This window comes from Scylla paramamosain, chromosome 6 (assembly GCF_035594125.1).
Source record: "Scylla paramamosain isolate STU-SP2022 chromosome 6, ASM3559412v1, whole genome shotgun sequence".
NCBI classification, from domain to species: domain Eukaryota; kingdom Metazoa; phylum Arthropoda; class Malacostraca; order Decapoda; family Portunidae; genus Scylla; species Scylla paramamosain.
In genome coordinates, this window is record NC_087156.1 from 5,267,501 (window position 1) to 5,279,755 (window position 12,255).

Sequence of the window (12,255 nt, forward strand, 5' to 3'; positions counted from 1 at the left end):
TCCTCATTCTTAGTATTATTCCTCTCTCTTTTATGCAATATTTCTTTTTTACTTATTTACCGACAGTATTTCTCTCTCTCTCTCTCTCTCTCTCTCTCTCTCTCTCTCTCTCTCTCTCTCTCTCTCTCTCTCTCTCTCTCTCTAAAAACCACCCTTCCTCTCTATTCTTCGCACTCATATACACTCAGAGCCTTAGGGCCTGAGAGAGAGAGAGAGAGAGAGAGAGAGAGAGAGAGAGAGAGAGAGAGAGAGAGAGAGAGAGAGAGAGAGAGAGAGGCTTCACCGCCCCATCATTCACCTATCCATCCCCCTCCTCACTTTCCCTCCATCCTCCTCCTCCTCCTCCTCCTCCTCCTCCTCCTCCTCCTCCCTCAGACTTTGAGCGATGCCCATAAATGTCGACAAAGTTGAGAGAAATGTTACTCGGAGCTCCATGACTTTTCCCTTGAGTGTCCCCTTCTCTTTTTTTCCTTCTCCTCCTCCTCCTCCTCTTCCTCCTCCTCCTCCTCTTCCTTCGCTTCCACCTTCCTCTATGCTTCTCCGATTCCTTCAACACCTCCTCCTTCCTTCGTACCCTGCTCCTCCTCCTCATCCTCCTCCTCTTCCATCTCCTCTTCCTGCTCCTCTTCCTCTTCCTCCTCCTTTTCCTTTTCCTTCTCCTCCTGCCTTATTTCTTTTCGTTTATTTTTTTATTATTTTTTTTTTTCAATATTTTGTTTTCGATCTTCTCTGTTGTTTTCCTCTACTTCGCCCTCTTCTATTCTTCCGTTACTTTTCCTCCTCCTCCTCCTCCACTCGAAATAATGGCTACAAGATTATAGGTAAGCGTTTCAGATCAGACGAGGCTAAGTATTATTTCTTTAATAGAATTGTAAATGTCTGGAACTCTCTCCCAGCACATATTGTCGATAGTAACACAATAGAAACTTTTAAACAAAGGTTGGACAATCACCTCGCAGCAACCCCTCATATAACGTACTTTGCGCCTACATAAAATGTTTTTTTTAGTTAGTTAGTGTAGTGAATAGTATAATTTCTCTTTCATCCTTTCCTATCACATCTTAGCCTTTCCTCCTCCCTATACTCTCCTGTTTTTCCTTCCTTGATCTCTAGTGTCCTCCATCCTCTAACTCTTAGAATCTGTAGTGGTAGTGGTAGAATAGACACACAGACAGCCTCGTTAGGCCCAGTAGGGCTGTTGCTGTCTGTTCTTTCCTTTGTATTCCTTTGTATTCCTCCTACTACTACTACTACTACTACTACTTTCCTATTATGTACTCCATTCCATCATTCTCATTTTCTCCTCCACCTTCCATTTTCTCTTATTGCACTGTTAGTTTCCCTCCTCTTCCTCCTCCTCCTCCTCCCTCCGCACTAATTTAAATATTCACTCTCTTCTGCTTTTCTAATTTCATCACATATTTTAATTCATATTTCTTTGATCACTTTCAATTTATTCCTTTATGAAAAACACATCAATTAACACTATACATTACTACCACTGCTGGAGGAGGAGGAGGAGGAGGAGGAGGAGGAGGAGGAGGAGGAGGAGGAGGAGGAGGAGGAGGAGGAATGAAACGGATAGCAATAAAGACGTTTTTCTTCTTCTCTCCACTTATTTATATTCACTAAAATTTTATCTTATTAGTAAAAATTTATTACATCTTTCCTACTTCATGCTCTTAACTTTAGTCTCTCTCTCTCTCTCTCTCTCTCTCTCTCTCTCTCTCTCTCTCTCTCTCTCTCTCTCTCTCTCTCTCTCTCTCTCTCTCTCTCTCTAACATTAATTTTTAAAAACCTCTTAGCAACACTTTTTTTTTCCATCCTCCTCCATATTTTCCCCATTATGTATCTATCTTTATTTTCTCCTTCTCTCTCTTTCCATACTGTGACTGCAGCGTCGATCCCGTCTCTCTCTCTCTCTCTCTCTCTCTCTCTCTCTCTCTCTCTCTCTCTCTCTCTCTCTCTCTCTCTCTCTCTCTCCGTTCTTAATAATGCAATACACCTCACCATTCTTCACTAATTCTGCCCCGAACTTAACCCCTTCTTCCTCTTCCTCTTCCTCTTCCTCCTCCTCCTCCTCCCCACGCACTTCTCTTCCGTCAGAACATTTTCCGTTCATATTTTTTCACTATTTTTGTTACTTTCCATTCCCTTCCTTCCTGCCCCTGGATTTAAGGGAGAGAGAAATGCTGCAAATATTTTAACATTTTTTCTTTTTTTTTTTTTTTTCTTCGAGGAGAGAATAATTATTTGGGGTGTTGAATTTATTTATTTTAATTTTACGTTGCCTACGATCTATTGTTTTGTTTTGTTTTTTTCTTTTTTACGCATATATTTTTGTATAGTGCATTGTTTGCTTCCCTTCTCTTCCTCTCTTAACTCCATTTCCTGCTTCTTCTTTCCCTCCTTTCTTCCATTTCTCGTGTTTCAACCTGAGTATTCATCTCTATTTCCTCTCCACTTCACTTCAGCTTCCCTCCCTACTCGCTCTCATTCTCCCACCACCACCACCACCACCGCACCCTCCCTCCCTCCCTCTCACCCCTTCACTCTTTCTTCCCCTCCTCCACCCTTCCCTCCACTCTACGAGGAATTAGGTGGGCGGTTCCAGCTTGTGGCCTGAATGTTAAGGCCTTTCCTCCTCCTCCTCCTCCTCTGCCACGCACTTCCTCCCACTCCAACAGCCACTCCCTCTTCCCCTACCAACCTCCTCCTCTCTCCCCTTCCCTGCAGTTACCCCCCTTCCTAGCACCGCCCAACCATCCCTGCACCCGTTTTCTGTGCCCAGCTTTGCTCTAACATTACCTAAGTTCCCCATGATTTGTCATCTGCGGGTCCTTGCCGGTAGCGTATGCCCATATCTTACTGGAGAGAGAGAGAGAGAGAGAGAGAGAGAGAGAGAGAGAGAGAGAGAGAGAGAGAGAGAGAGAGACGTGCCGTATAGTGAGTGGTTGGACGTGTATCAGCGTGGCGCGGAGATACAAGCCAGAAGTGTTGTCTCGAGTGCGCGAAGCTCCGGTCCACTGCTGACGCTCGGAACCCTTATCTCGGGCCGCTCACCTCCCCGCCACGTCTGTGTGCGCTGGTAGGAGAGTCTGCAGCCCCCTCTGCCCCTCACTCTTGCACGCACGCCACCCTCAATGCTGCTTACCCCTACAAATATCGTTTAGTAACTCCTAATAATGGCTAAATCAAACGCCATTCCCCCACCTTCCTTCCAAGTAGTCCATAAACAATAGTAAAACACACCTGCAGTTTCCACAAGACTTGAAACAATCGTCTCACTCAAAAATTGCGACGCACTCCGCCTCGCCGCGCCGCCCAGTGCACACCCGCCACCCACCGCTCCGCGCTGTAATGGCCGCTCGCTTATCGAGTGTCACCCGCACCACAAGCCTAAGTCGCTGTGTTAACACGGCGTAATCAAGACCAATTCCCAGATATCGCCTCGTGTTCGGCAGCCATTGTATACAGCCATGCAACGCCTTCTAGCAAAAACTGTCGGCCATTTAAAGAGCATTACTGGTTGGTGGCTGGCCTCGAGGGCGTCGTTACAGTTGGTACTCCTGCTCGTGGCGACTGAGTAGCCGTCTGCGCGGCGCTGCCAGCTACCCTTCCCACTAACTTTCCCTGTCCACGTGAAAAATACAGCACAAATAGGAACTTTATAGAACTCAATTGCGTCTACACTACCTTTTGTGGCCGAGTGAGTCGCCAGAAGGCGAGAACCCCCACGGACACGGGGCAAAGCAGAGGAGACGAGGAGCAGCTCACGCGAACGCACACTTCTCTCTCACAGGATCACTTACATTGACTCCCTGAGTGTCTCTCTAGGCCATAGACTGACGGGGAGGAGGGGAGTTGGATCGGACAGGGATGGGGAGGAGAACTGGTAGAGATGGGGAGGAGCTGGTAGGGGAAGAATGACAGGGGGATACCCAAGGGTGGGCAGGTGCCATCTCATGATCATTTGCAAATTCAGCACAATTCATGAAGCTTCACCGTGCGTGTTTGTGCAGCGTCATGTGTCAAAATAAGAATTCCTTAAGAAAATGCTTGTGACGTCGTGCTCGTAACAATCACAGCAAAGATGATTCGCTGCAAAAATTACTTTATATTGTTGAATTATTGTGTGATGCTCACCGATAGTTACTGGTACTTACAGAGAAACTATATATAATCAAGACTTCTTTCCATAATACGTATTCTATTTTCAATCTTTTCTTCTTTTGGATTCTTTCTTAGTAATTATGTAAACGCAGCTGCTATACAGCAAACTGCATCGCTTTCACAAATGTAGATCATTCAGTTATCGTTTTCTATGATGGGTTACTGCGTCTGTTTAATAGAATATCATTAAAGCACTAGGAACGAAAATATTAGACTTTCTACATCGTCATGACTTAATTTTCGTCTTTCTATCATCGTTAACCGATTTTAAGTGAACCAAGTAAGCAGGATTATCTTTCCTTGCATTCCCAAACCTCGTCTTCATTAAAGCACAAATAAAAGTACTAACTAAGCGTCTCCTATACTTTGAATCAAATTTTGTTTTCCAGTTTCGTTTAACATGTTTATTATATTCAGCCGTGTATTTTGTTTCCTAAATCATCTAGAAGAAGCTTAAACACAAAGGACAAAATAATAGACGAACACTGTCATGACTCACACACACCTAACGACACCCTTTCAAAGACGCCGCTGACTGTTGATCCATTGTAATGAGTCATCAGTCCTCGTGACGTCCACAAAGGCGCCAAGAGCATTCAGGAAACAAGTGTTACATTCCCTAGTTTCTGAAACTTGTTCCTCCACTTCGCGCAGTGGGTATCTACATTCTAAGTGAGGCAACAAAGGACTATCAAAGATCCAAAGATGTTGATTACATTATTGTCTCCATATGAACAAATTACTTGATGATAACCACCAGAGACATTCTGCTTGGATTAATGTGGATTGTTAGTGAATGGCAATGTGAAGGTGCTGCGTGGTGAGACGTGAAAGTATAATGAAATAGGAAGAAATAGATCTGACTTACACTTGACATGAAATTTGTGATGTTATTTGCGTTTTTCTTATCAGACCATTTTGTTTTTTTTTCTCACACACTCTCTCTCTCTCTCTCTCTCTCTCTCTCTCTCTCTCTCTCTCTCTCTCTCTCTCTCTCTCTCTCAGACACAGTAACACTCACTCATATCATCACAATCATTTCTCCCCTTTCCACCTTCTCCTCCTCTTCCTCCTTCCTTCCCTTACTTCCTGCCTTCCTTCCTTCGTTCCAGACACATTTCTACCTGTCCCCATCCTTCCTTCCCCATCATCCTCTTTCCTCCATCCCTACCTGCCTCTCTCGCACCTGCCTCCTTCTTCCTCCTTCTTCATACTTTCGTGAGCTCAATAAACTATGTTAATGAGTAAAGCAGTCTGCCCTGGGGAAGAAAAATAAATCAAATAAGTGGCAAACTGGCATCTTTCACTCCCCCTTGTTGAGTATGTTAGGTGGTTTTAATATACTTGAGCTGGCAACCCACTCGTCTTGTCACCTTGTTGCCTTGCTGGAGGTATTCAAGTAGTTAGGCCGTCGTTAGGAGGGAGTGGGTGAGTAAGGCAGAGGGGAGATGAAGGGAGGGTGAGTGCACGTCTAGGTTAGGTTAGTAAAGTTGCGATTCTTCTCGTGTGAAACAATGAGGATCCTTTGACGTATGATTCGAGTGAGAGAGAGAGAGAGAGAGAGAGAGAGAGAGAGAGAGAGAGAGAGAGAGAGAGAGAGAGAGAACAGATAAGTATCCCTTTCCATCAAACGTCAAAAAAAGAAAAGGAACAGAAGAAAAAAGAAACACGAAGGCAATATAAAACTTCCCTTCCATTCAAACGACACAAAACCAACACCGACAACTCGTGCAACTATAACCCGCAACACAACACGTACACTACAACTACAATATGCAAGTATAGTCGTTGTTTTACACACTCCACAACGTCGTGTTTGGCCAAGTTACGTAGGTTAGGTCCCTCCCCTCCTTCACTCCCTCCCCCTTCCCCCGTAGCCGTGTGTGTGTGAGTGTGTACGAGTATGTGTGTTCCTCCGAAATACGTACTCGTGTCTTTGGCGTGGTCGAGACACCTTAACTTTGCTCCCCGGGCGTCGCTCTTTTGGTGTTTATGACAGGGTGTTGTGTTACTTGCCTCGCTGTGCCGTGTTACTGGGGCCAAAACACTCTGCCGCCGCTGCTCCGTACACACACACACACACACACACACACTGCCGCCAAAGGTTATCTGGTTTACTTCGTGACATTTTGGTGATTTTTATATTGTTTGTAGTGGTTGTGTTGCGCAGGCATGGAGGAAACTTAGCTCTTTGTGTGTGTGTGTGTGTGTGTGTGTGTGTGTGTGTGTGTGTGTCGTTTGGGTGACTGGGTGAGTGGGCGCCTGACAGGTGTGTGCGGGCTAGATCATGTGCGCAGGTGCCTAATATTTCAGCTTATTGGTGCAAGAAATCTGTGTGATGAGTAGCAAATGGGTTTGACTGGAAACAGTACGTGCGGGTGTATTTGTCGTGGGTGCGGGACGGTGTGGCTCAACACGCTACTCGAGGAAGGTCAAACATGAAAGCCACTTATATAAAATCGTGGGAGTGAGGCTGGCAGATGGCTGGAGGTCCCAGGTCAAGAAAAATGTGCTGGAGACGAGGGTGTGTACCGGCCGTTGAGAGGATACAGGTTAAGGAATGCAAATTATATAATGAGGTGAAATTTAGATGCGAATAGCGGCGCCCGCCTCTTACAGCAAGCAGAAGAGCTAGAGAGGGAATTCTGCATGGTCTCGATTGACCCAGAGCCATAAATGAAAGGCGTAATTTATATTGGCCAGAAATGAAAAAGAACCTTTGCTCATTCATTAAAAACAAAGCAACGGATATCACTATGACAGACAGCCACTGAAGTCGCGAGACTAGTTTGTAAGTTTAAGGGGCAGTGTTACCCATCCTAATAATACATATCACATCTACGTGACGGAAACACGTCTCTGATACTTAATTATTGAGCGATGATTCTTTTCACTCTGAACAGCAAAGAAACAGAATAATCGCTTCGTAATGTCAGGTCACTACACATGACAGCCGCGGTGGTCGGCAGGTAATCAAGAGTTTTTGCCAGGCAGTTTTCTGTCTTTCGGAGCGAGTTCACTCTGTGATCTTATGCACTGCCAGATGAACCACTGACAAGGTGATTGAAAAACGCCACAAAATAATTCGTTAAGTTAATTGTGCGGACAAAACGTGAACAGATTGCGGCTGCAGACGAGTGAGGATATATATATATATATATATATATATATATATATATATATATATATATATATATATATATATATATATATATATATATATATATATATATATATATATATATATATATATATATATATATATATATATATATATATATATATATATATTCACCGTCATCAATATCATAAGATACGGTAGTTTGTGTTGGCATACCAAGCCGCTTTCATTGCAACACCCGCCCACCAGGAAGTCAAGGTCTGCTTCCCTCCACTCGGCAACACGGTGACGTGACGTGAAGGAGCAAAAACCAAGGAAAAAATCATCCCGGAACGTCGCTTGTCCGTCCAAACTCACTGATAACATTTTATGATCTCGGTTTTTTTCTTTTCATAAGTGAATTTCCTGGTGACAGTCTTTTCCTGTCTAATAATTACCTCTCTAGCAATGGATCTGCGTGTGCAGCGATCAACTTATTAATACTTTTTTTTTTTTTTAAATAAAACAGAAATCGCAGCTTTCACTGTGTGTGTGTGTGTGTGTGTGTGTGTGTGTGTGTGTTGTCAAACACTGAATTATTGCAACATGGAATTAATGATTAATTTGCGCATGGAAACGTATGTGTGTACAATCACCAGCATCCGAGCACAAATATAAGAGATTGATATCAACAGCAAGCCAGGAATGTCAATTAATAATTAAATAAACAAAAAATACAAGTGTTGGTTCTTCCCAGTCCTCGCCTTGTCGTGACATCACGGGCTCGTTATCCCTTACGGACTCCCTGATGTCCGCCTGTCACCGCACTCTTCTCGACAAACATTACAGTCTCGGAGGAGAGACACGTGGTGGTGGGACGCGGGGACAGGGAGGTGAGATCAAGGCGAGTAACACCACACTCACTTCACATCACCGTCTTTCCCTCAACCTAAACTCTGATCTGCCAAGAGTATGCCAATTGTCAAAATTTAATATTATAAGGACATTGTTAGCACCGCAAAGGATCTAAGACGGGAGGAAAACGCAAAACACATTGGAAGTACTCGTAAGTGCAGAGGGTTACAGGACTTACGACCACTGTACTTAAGGGACTTCCTCAGACTAACGAAGGAGGTGCTGGCGAAGACACACGGGGCATAAGAGTGTGCTGAATTTCTTTGTGGGTTAGATAGGAGAGAACAATGGGACGTGATGTAAAGCTGATGTCATCGTTAGGTGAATATGACTTAGAACCTAAGACATAATATAGTTAAGGATTTACTCTCTCTCTCTCTCTCTCTCTCTCTCTCTCTCTCTCTCTCTCTCTCTCTCTCTCTCTCTCTCTCTCTCAGAAAACGCGGCGATATAAAAAGTAAGACAAAAGGAGACAAAAACACAATTTAAGAAATGACGAACCTTCACCTTTTTATCGCGGGGCCGTAGATGGGGATTCCTTTGTGTCTTCTTTATCACCATCGCAACAGGTAATCCGGGAGGGAGGGAAATAGTTCAGTAATTAACCTGAGAAACCGGTGGAGAGGGGGGAATTGTATACTTCGCCTAAACTTCTCGTCCTGAAAGAAAGAGGCTGGGAAGAGAAAACACCATTGCCTGAATCCTCTTTCATAAAAAAAAAAAAAAAAAACTTATTATCTACTCGTCTCTTAAAACACATATTATTACACTGCGTTTGGGAAACCTCGCCATTTACAACCACTTCTTCAAGAACCCTGTAATGCTCCACTCAGCGATGATATTACGTTTATTGAAGTAATTTCTGTATTCCTTTTGTTCAATTAGAGTGGCATAATCTTCTCTCGTTCCCGTGTTCCAATTGTCACCTCTGATTATCACGCCGCATTGAGGAGGCAAAGATTAACAATGCTGTTAAGAAATGCTGGGTATCGCTTTAGATGTTCTTTTTAATACATTTTAGTATACAAAAGTTCCTCCAGTTTTTTTTTTTTTTTTTCACGAGCATTCTACCGATAAGATATTCTTCAAGAAATGCCTCGCCATTGATAGGGTAGGCTAGCTTAGGTTAAGTTAGGTTACGTTAGGTTAGGATAGGTTAAGTTAGCTTAAGTCTGGTCTGGTTAGGTTAGATTATGTTAGGGTAGATTAGGTTAGATTATGTTAGGTTTAATTTAATTAGGTCTGGTCAGGTTAGGCTACTTTAGGTTAGATTAAATATTTTTGAAATGGGTAAGACTGGTTAGCTTAAGTTAGGTTAGATTAGGTTAAGTTAGGTTAGCTTAGTTCAAGTTTGATTTGGTTACGTTACTTAGGTTAGGGTTAGTCAGGTTAGGTTGTTAGGTTAGGTTAGGTTAGTTTTATTAGGTAAGATTAAGTTAGGTTAGGTTAGGCTTGGTTAGATTTAGTCAGGTAAATAGGTTAGGTTAATTTTTGTTAGGTTAGATTAAGTTAAGTTACGTTTAGTTAGGTTAGGTTAGGTTAAGTGTAGTTAGGTTAGGATAGGTTAGGTTAGGTTTAGTTAAGTTAGGTTAGGTTAGGTTTAGTTAGGTTAGGTTAGGTTAGGTTAGGTTAAGTTTAGTTAGGTTAGGATAGGTTAGGTTAGGTTAGGTTTAGTTAGCTTAGGTTAGGTTAGGTTTAGTTAGGTTAGGTTAGGTTAGGTTAAGTTTAGTTAGGTTAGGTTAGGTTAAGTTTAGTTAGGTTAGGTTAGGTTAGGTTAAATTAGGTTAGGTTAGGTTAGGTTAGGTTTAGTTAGGTTAGGTTAGGTTAGGTTAGGTTAAGTTAGGTTAGGTTAGGTTTAGTTAAGTTAGGCTAGGTTAGGTTAAGTTAGGTTAGGTTAGGTTTAGTTAAGTTAGGTTAGGTTAGGTTAGGTTAGGTTTAGTTAGGTTAGGTTAGGTTAGGTTTAGTTAGGTTAGGTTTGGTTAGGTTTAGTTAAGTTAGGTTAGGTTAGATTAGGTTAGGTTTAGTTAGGTTAGGTTAGATTAGGTTAGGTTTAGTTAGGTTAGGTTAGGTTTAGTTAGGTTAGGTTTAGTTAGGTTAGGTTTAGTTAGGTTAGGTTAGGTTAGGTTAGGTACGGTGTTCCTGGCACGGGTAGAATCGACACGGGTGACACTTCCACGTAGTAATCTTCGTGTCTGAAATGTACACAGGATTTAGAGGGTGGAGGGGCCATTCAGGTGAGTGAGACTACAGGTGTCCTCCACATCCCTCACCAATTCCGTCTTTTTCCTCTCACTGCCCCATCTTGTTCATTACTTTTTAATGGAATTGGGTAATATTCTCCAGCTGAACACCCAATGCTCTCTGCTGCCGCCGCTGCTGCTGCTGCTGCTTTTTTCCTTATTATTCTGCTCTCATGTGCCTTCACCTCTCTCTCTCTCTCTCTCTCTCTCTCTCTCTCTCTCTCTCTCTCTCTCTCTCTCTCTCTCTCTCTCTCTCTCTCTCTCTCAGTAATGACAATAATGACTATGATGATGATGATAATAATAATAATAATAATAATAATAATAATAATAATAATAATAATAATAATACAGACGAATCGACAGACAGCTACATAAATTTCATCAGAGAGAGAGAGAGAGAGAGAGAGAGAGAGAGAGAGAGAGAGGGAGAGAGAAACCATGACAACGACGACGGCAATGACTACGAAGACGAAGACGAGGACGAGGACGAGGACGGATAAACGTGTGATCTCGCCGCGGTGTCTGGGAGAGCCGGGTCGCATCTCAGGAAGAGTATCGCTTACATAACTTCTGATCGCACCCCGCCAGCCTTTCCTTTCTCCCGTGCAGCCTGAAGGGGGCGGCGAGGGCTGAAGTTAACCCTTGAGTACCAACAACGACGCCATCCCAGTACTTACCCTGTCCCTATAATGACTAATTCAATATCATTACCCGGGGATCCAAGACTACGTGCTGTTACCGTTACATAAGGATTCCAATGTAATTATTTCCTAATGTTATGCTTCTGTCAGTTGAGCTTTCTTATTAGTAATTCAACGCTCTTATTATCCCGATCTCTAATGTCATTATCGCCACTCTAATGTACTAATTGCCTGCACAACGTCATTATTACCTGGTCTTATTAGTGTTCCCGGTGTAACGTTTTTATCACCACCGCCAGTACAAAACGTTGATTCTATTACCTGTTCGATGTTATGATTCACCTCCCTTGGCTAGGAACACAGCGGTACTTTCCTGCTCTCTTGCTCTCTTGTATTCATTTATCGTGCGCTGTTTTTGTGTGATTTCTTTTCTCTTAATTCAATTGCGTTTTTGCTTTTTTTTTCTCACTCTGTTTTTTTATTTTCATTTTACTGTTAGTTAGAATTTGTATTTTTCCTTATTGCAGTTTCTCTCTCTCTCTCTCTCTCTCTCTCTCTCTCTCTCTCTCTCTCTCTCTCTCTCTCTCTCTCTCTCTCTCTCTCTCTCCCTGAGTTCTTGCATCTGGCTCAAGGCAATTTCTTGGTGGGAGAAGAAGCGCTCTCTCCGTACTCCAGCCGGAGTCCTATGGTCTACTTGTTAGGGAGCCATTAGTCAACCCATCTTTATTATTTACGTCTTATTATTTTATCTATCTATTAAGTCTATTTATCTATTTATTTATCCTTGCAGGCTTTTCTTTTATCAACGTTTTCTTTTATATTATGTAGAGTTATCAATATGTTTCCGGTGACTCTGTGTTTACGTAGCGTGTGTGTGATCTTGATTACTACGTACGTGTGTGTGTGTGTGTGTGTGTGTGTGTGTGTTTGATCTTCACGCATGTTTGGTTATATGAGAATCAGATTTTTCTCTGATTATAATTCTCGGAAAGTTATCAAGTATCTATTGCCTTTCCCTGCTCTGTGACGGTAATTTCTTGTGTTCTTTTCTTATTCTTATTCCTCTCGTTATCATCATCATCATCATCATCATCATCATCATCATCATCATCTCCATTTTCATTTTCCTTATCTTCTCTCATTACTATACCGTTACGTCATCTTTTCTCTCCATCTACTCCTC

The 12,255-nt window shown here is 42.6% G+C and overlaps 1 long non-coding RNA gene across 2 annotated transcripts in view; it reads right to left on the reverse strand.

Annotated features, from left to right (window-relative positions):
- Nucleotides 1-5,374, reverse strand: part of LOC135101246 (uncharacterized) — a 155,928-nt gene extending 150,554 nt beyond the window's left edge. For both annotated transcript variants that reach the window (XR_010269175.1, XR_010269174.1), the window contains exon 1: nucleotides 3,697-5,374. This is a non-coding gene — a long non-coding RNA (uncharacterized LOC135101246). The remainder of the gene's footprint in view (nucleotides 1-3,696) is intronic.
- Nucleotides 5,375-12,255: the final 6,881 nt, after the last annotated feature.